The following is an 8,271-nucleotide window of genomic DNA, read 5'->3' on the forward strand; positions in this document are numbered from 1 at the left end:
AGAGGAAGATAATTCAAAAAAATCACAATCTGCATGCTAATGACCATTATGACATTGTTGTTTTAAACGACGATTTATTACATTTTGTTCTGCACGCATTTGTTATATCTCTTTAAATAAATTCTCTAATTATAATTAATTATAAAACCTAATCTCTAATTTAGCTAATTATAAAACCATTTCTCCATCTGTAAATGCAGATGGATAAATAGTTTTTAAAGTATTTTATTATGTAGAATATTTTAAAAACACCAACTATGATTAAAAAGAACTAAATTAAGGTATTGGATTAACGCTATGATTAGCAATGTTAAAAGATTAAACTGTCTTTGTTATAAACAAGCCATAAGACAAAAATTTTTTAATAATCAAAACCATCTTCAATATAGTAATGAATCAGAATAAAAAGGAATTGTTCAATATTTTTTTAGGAATAACCTTCAACAAAATAAAATAAAGTAACAAAAGGTTGGTGTTGGAGTTTAAACAGAGTTTGAAATTGAAAATTTAGAAACTAGTGCTGATTTATCTGGAAATGAATGATAGTTATTAGATAAAGTGATTTAGCAGTTAGAATTGAATCTTCGAATTTCGTCTCAGGGTCGTAAAAACTTTTGCGTATCAAATATGCTACGAATATCATCTCAAAAAATTGTTGTCTGTATTGACTAGCTACATAAAAAATTAGATATATCAAACGTATTCAAAGCTATATATGCAGATTAAAAAAATGCTTATCAAGATCGTCAAATGATTAATCAGTCAACATAACTTGGTAACAACGCAACCTGTTAACAACACAACATGTTAACAAGATAACCTGTTAACATCATAACCTGTTTTTGTTTAACAAAATAAAATAACTAATTTACTAGAAAACGATGCTGAAGTTTGAAAAAAACATGCTGCTAAACAGCATTCAAAATTATTTCAAGAAGTAAAATTCTGCAAACTTAAACTTCAAAATAAAGAAGTAACATCTGATAATGGGATAACAACAAAGGAAGAAGGATATGGGTGACAACAACATTTTATAACAATATTTAGATATTATCAGAAAATTTAATAATATCAAAAAATGGAATTGTATGCAAAGTGTCACTAAGATAACTAACTTTGAAAATAGATAGTTTTGAACTAGCAAGTGCCATGCCATAAAAGTTTGTTTGCACAGTAAAACACCTGGCTAAGAATAAGGAAACTTTTATGTCTTAAGATAATTACAATTTGATAGCATTTTTATCCTACCATAACTGAACTCGCAAACCACTTGAAAATCTTTGACTTTTTTGAGGGCACACCTAATTCTGCAAAAATGTCCGTGATTTGGTTAAGACCCACAACAATGTTGAAAGGAAACATTGTCGGTGTGATCTTTTCTAGAACGTTCAGATTTGTGATCAACAAGACTAAAAGCTTCTTGCTGAAGTGGCAAATATTCACTTCAAGTTCTTCGTTTTAATTGACCAAGAGCATTTTCAAAGGAAAAAGCACAAAAATTGCCCAGGGGTATCAGAGAATGCACATTATTTGACATAAATGGCTTTTCATACAAGGCAACAGCCTTTGCAACAAATATCTTTAGAAACTCGCCACCAAATTTATAACATCAAATCTGACGGAAGAAATGATGAAACATGAATTAACTGAGCTGATATTGTTTTTAGTGATTGCAAAGATAGCTTTACATTGAATGGTCTATAATGCCTATCTTATTTAGAAGACAGAAAATTTGGAAGTCTTTGTACTTTAAGGATGATTTATTTTAGTCACTAATTGTGAAAAAAAATCCTGTAAATTTGGTCTTCCCCTTTCACTAAAAATAGCAACAACTTTTAGCGACAACGAGTTATTAACTTTTTGTACTAGAAATGGCCAAAATGATATTTCCAAATTGTTATAGATAGGAAGACTATCAATACTAAATTGCGATCCGATAATCGATGGGTTAGAAACATTCAATGTTTCTAACCCATCGATTATCGGATCGCAATTTAACAATATCAGCTCAGTTAATGAAGAAAAGCTTCAACACCAATATATAAAAATTCACCATTAGTTACAGTTCTAATTGTTGCAGGTTTTGAATTTAATAATGTTTTTGAACATTTTGTTTATTCAGGATGATAAGGTTTTAAAATACATAACAGTTTGTCCATTGTTGCAAAAAGTATATTGTTTTCAATAGCACAATCCCGTAACTTAACTTACAACTCAAATTCGCTTGCGTTTTCGCCTCCAGAGTCACTGCTGGTAGAAATTTTAATGTATAAAAAATATAATGGAGACTCGAAATCTAAAACGGTTTCAAAATTAAAACAATGAATGTATGTTTAAGCTTTCAGATTTCTCCAAATGTAAACAATTTTAACTTTATATATATATAGCAATAAGATTCTTTTGCCCTGCTGATCTTATTACCCTGCCTTACCCTATATATTACCCTGTCTTACCCTATATACTATATAATGCTATTGTTATTATTGCAATGATGAATATCAAAGTTATAATTTTACGTAATTTTAGTTGAATTTTATGAAAACTTCCAATGACATTGTTCTTTTTTTTTTTAAATTTCCTTATAAATAAAATAAAATAAATTAAAGTTGAATTTTATTTTACTAAATACTCACTGATATAGTATATTTGCTGGAAAAAAATTATACTCCTCGAGTCATTTATCTTATTTAAAAAAAAAGACCGTCTAAACGTTTTGCTGCCGTTTTTACCGCAAATAAATTTTGCGTAAGTATTTTAAAAAACATAAAAGTACATGCTTTACCCTTTGGATATTATATGTTAGTTTAAATACGTATTAAAACGTGAATATACAGACGGGGAAGTTCGTATTATTTAATATACTTTCACACGTAAATTTGCCTATCTTACGTATTATTATGCGCAAATATGCATTTAGTATGTATAATTTTGTTTGGGTTCATTTATATATATATATGTGTATATATATATATATATATATATATATATATATATATATATATGTATATATATATATATATATATATATATATATATATATATATATATATATATATGAATCTATATATATATATATATATATATATATATATATATATATATATATATATATATATATATATATATATATATCTATATATATATATATATATATATATATATATATATATATATATATATATATATCTATATATATATATATATATATATATATATATATATATATATATATATATATATATATATATATATATATATATGTATATATATATATATATATATATATATGTGTATATATATATATATATATATATATATATATATATATATATATATATATATATATATATATATATATATATATATATATATATATATATATATATACAACCTATTTCATTAATTTGATTATAGTTTTATTTAAATCTAATAGGTTTTTTTTTTTTGTTTCTTATCATTTTTTTTATTGAAAGTTTTAATCTGCATATTATTTATATTTAACTGAGTTTCTTTGTTTAATAATTTTACATTTAGATTAAAATTGAAATAAATTATGCAAGAATTTTTAAAAGTTTAGAAATATTGTGGTGCAAACAGAGTTGCTATCCAGTTTTTAGCCACAAAAAGAACTCTTTTTTCATCAAAATTTTTCTACAGAATTCCGTATTAAATAGCAATTTTTCTTTAAAAAAAATTTTGTTTTGTTCAAAATAGGTTTCCAATTTGTATATTCTATAAATCGAAGTAAAACGAGTTTTTGTTCACCAGTAGTAAATATTTATAATTTCTTATTAAGCTGGACCCTAATATATACTGTTTTACATAGGCTTTGCTATTTTTCTTAAAACTATAAAAACCTTAGATATCAATTGGAATTTGTTGCGTGGAATGAATTGATTATCAAAAGCGTTAATTTTATTTCAATTTCATTTCAAGGTCATTTTAAGGTTATAGTTTCTTAAATTTTAGTAAATTTTTCAAAGTAAATTAAAAAAAAATATATAATGATTAATCACCGTATAAAAAAATTCAGACGGTCGTAAACAATAGGCTTATTATTTAATCCTTTCCTGACGCGTGACCTGCACCACGGTGCGTAAAATCTGTTTCTAAATTACGTGATCACAAATACTCCTAAAAACCAAAATTTCTACAATAATTTACTTTACCTCAGGAGAGAGCAGATAATGACCTGATTAGAGAGTCTGAAACTGAAGAAGAAATTTATGAGGAATCGTCTAGTGTTATAAGTATAGAATCTGATAGTGAAAAAAAATGTTATGAAACTCAAAAACTTATAATGATTCACAGCCCCAGAAACATGGGAAAACTAGAGGTGGAAGTAGAAATTTAAGTAGTTACATTCTTTCGATCGTATTGCTCTAGATAGAGGTGCTTGTTATAATCGACAACCTAACCGAGGCCAAATTAGGGTAAGGTTTCCTCGTGTTCGTAATGGTCGATCCCATTAACAGTTCATTGATCGTGTTGTTCCTGATCAAACAGAATTAGTGTTAGAATGGGAGCATGTTGATGCTGATAATAAGGAAAAATCTAATGACACTTTTTCATTCTATTCTACTTAAGGTCTAAAGTTAGAATAGGAGGAGACAGTACTCTTGACTTTTTTGAGGCTTATTTAACCAATCCTATTTTAGAACATATTGTTTCTGAAAGTAACCGATACTGCAAAGATTTTTTGAGCAAACACCCTAAAAAGGCCAATAATTCTTACGTTAAGAGATGGAAAGCTGTAATAGTAGTTAAAATGGAAACCTTTTTTGGTCTAACTATATTAATGGGTCTTGTACATAAACAAAATTTGATCATGTATTGGTCCACCAATTATCTTTATTGGGCACCAATCTTTTCGAAAACCATTAATCGAAACCGTTTTAAGGTTATCCTCAAGTTTCTTCATTTCAATAAAAATTATGATTCTAATCATAATCTTAATAATCATAAAAGAGATTGATTGCATAAGATCAGATCATTTTCAATATGATGAGAGAGCGTTGCTGAAAAGTTTACAGTTCAAAACAACACTTAAGTGTCGATGAATCCCTTGTTCTTTTTAAGGGCAGGCTGCATTTTAGTCAAAATATAAAGACAAAAGGAGCACGATTTGGAGCAAAGGTATATAAGTTGATACAGCTGATGTTATTACACTTGATTTCCTGGTGTACTGTGGTACTGCGATGTATGATGATGACAAAAATTCTACAATGCATTCAAGCCAACGTATGCAAATAGAGCTGATAGGACCATTTCTAAATATAGATTATGTAGTTTTTACTGATAATTATATACTTGCCCTTCTCTTGACAGCTTCCTCTTGTCCAAGAAGACTTATATTAATTTTACTGTACTGAAGACTTATATTTGTGGAACTATTTGCGCAAACCGAAAACACTACAGCAAAGAGATATTAAATGAGCAAGGTGCAAAAGGTCCTGCTGTTTGTTACAAAACTCGCAGCAAAGACAATAAAATGTTTGACTGCAAATATCGTGCAACTAAAGACAAATTGGGAAGCAAACAAAAAGTTGTTTACATGTTGGCAACATATCACAATCCAGTAATGATGGAAACAGTAAAATCTAATAAAGATGGTAACATTATACTCAAACCATCAATGGTCAATTCATTCAATATGCATATGGATGGTGTTGACTGGGTAGACCACCAGCTGTATGGAATTCAGGCTCTTCGAAAATCCTACAAATGGTACAAGGAATTAGCTTTTTGCATTAAATTCACAAAAGATTTATACACATTGCACTGTCAGGCACATTTTATTCTTGGATTTTTTGCTGAGTAACAAAAAGCTGATATTTTCACTAACCCCAGAGATCCCTCACAACCCTTGTCTTGTTGTGGTAGAGAATTTTGATAGACTTACTGGCCGGCAGTTTTCTCTAATGTTGCCACCAGGAATGGCTGGCAATAATGATAAAACAAAAGATGTCGTGTTTGTTATGCAAAAAGCAAACTGAACGCCAAAAGACATCCCTTGAAAACTGTTTTTGTTTGTAATTTTTGTCCATCACAAAACGGTTTACATCTAGTTTTTATTTTATGTCCTTTCAATTGTTCATGATCTAAATTCGTTAATTTACGCGCAGTCATATAGATGTTTTAAACTCAGTCGCGAAAGGGTTATGGTTATAAAAACATACCTTAATCGTGTTGATTGTCAAAAATACTCATTTGTCAAACAAGAGTTTTAAAATCATGTATAGGGGTGAGCGGGGTTGCTTGTTACACTTTTAACATTTTAGACTACTCAGCTTTTATTTTTCATCAAATCTATGCCAAATATTGCACGTGATTAATTTAACTATTTACGGTAACTATTACGCTATTTTTATGACATTGAGTGAAATATTTTTTGCTGTAAAATTATTTATTAAAGACCTCTTCCGCGTGACAACCAACCACACTCACCGGGTTGGTTTTCATATACAATGGGACTGATTGTCACATTTCTTGGTATGTTTTGATTATATTTAAAACTGGTATAAATAAACTTTGTTTATATAATAGAAAGAATCAATCTAAGTAATATGAGGGAAAAAAAAGCTATATACTGAAAAAAGAAAGTACTATACCGAAAAATGATTTTTGTTTTAATATAACACTATAAACACATTTAGTTTAGGACTATATATGTTTTTTAAAAATGATGTTTTTATAAATTGTTGGATGAAGAACACAAATCACATATATATTAGTGTAAGCCTGGTGTGCATTCTTCATAAGCCTATTTTATTCAAATTGTGACAACCATCCCAAAATATTTTTTGACAAGCAACCCCCTTTATGTAGGTTGCAAGACACCTGTAAATTTTACCTAAAAGAGTGTGAATTTTTTGAGAATTTTTTATGGATTAAGTTACTTAAATGAATAAAAAACTTTAAAAATGTACACTCAAAGCATAATAAAATAATTTTCGTTTGGTAAAAGAAATTTTTAAGTGAGCGAAGTTTACTTTTTTCATATTAAAAACCTATAAATACGAACTTCTTTTTTCTTACACGCTATATTTAGCTGAAAATTACAGTAAAAATGTTTTTTTTATATAACATTTTGATAGTATGATTTTAAAGTTCTAAACCTTATCTACATTTCCTTTAATAACCATTCTGACAACCAACCCCGCTCTCCCCTACTATTGGAATCTAAAATATGTAAAGTAATGAAAAAAGAAAGAATAAATTTAGCACTAGTATTATTAGAAGTCACCATGTTAACAAAATAAAATTTTTTTTTTTAACTATAAAGTATTTTTTTTCTTTAAAATCAGTAAATCTTAAAATACTAAACTTCGGTCACTTATGTGCTATGCAACAACGCGTCACTAAACAATAAAAACAACAACTGGCAGAAATGTTGAAAAACGTTGATTGTGAAAAATGTATATGTATGAAAAATGTGAAAAATGTATATGCGGTAGTGGTACTACACCACTACCGCATATACATTTTTCACATTTACATTAGAGTGCTCGCTTCATAAGCGAGAGGTTCTGAGTTCGATCCCCACCACGTCCCTGTAAGTACCGCCCTTAACTTGTTTCTCCGCGCAGCAGCCTTGTACGTCAAGATTCGTGTTTCGGAGTTATAGAGTTGAGAGAGGGTTATAACCACAATTAAGTAGCCTCCTCGTGTGTAGTGGCCCTCTGGGCCTTCGGAAGGTGAACTACCAAAAAAAAAAAATGTCTAAACAACTTCCAAAAAAAAATTTAATTGCACCGCGTTGAAACTATTTGGCTGCAAACAAAAAGTTCATAACTATGCATTTTTTTAAAACTTTTAATAAGTGAATTCTGAAAGTAATGATAAAATTAAGCATTAGTATAATTAAGAGTAAAATAAACACGAACACACCTTTCTTTTCAAAGATAATAAACTCTTATAACACAAGTTGGTTGATCTCTAAAGTTTAATTTAAGTACGAAATACAATATCTTATAGATTAAAAATGATACAAACAAGTGCAACTTTAGGAAGAATAAATTAAAGATTAGATTTAAAATCTTAGTGTTTTGAACAACATATTCATGCATGTACAACTAAAAGCCAATCGTTTTGTAAACTGTTTTTATTAAACCTTGTTACATCTTTTATGTTAGACATGTAAGTATTGTTAGAAAAACCTATTCAAATTGAGAAAAAAAATTAAAAAAAAGGCTTATACGTAATCTTTTTAAAAAGGTGGGTTTTAACTCCCTTGATACAACACGGGGCTGAACTTTGATGAATAACATT

The sequence above is a fragment of the Hydra vulgaris genome, chromosome 02 (assembly GCF_038396675.1).
Source record: "Hydra vulgaris chromosome 02, alternate assembly HydraT2T_AEP".
Lineage (NCBI taxonomy): Eukaryota > Metazoa > Cnidaria > Hydrozoa > Anthoathecata > Hydridae > Hydra > Hydra vulgaris.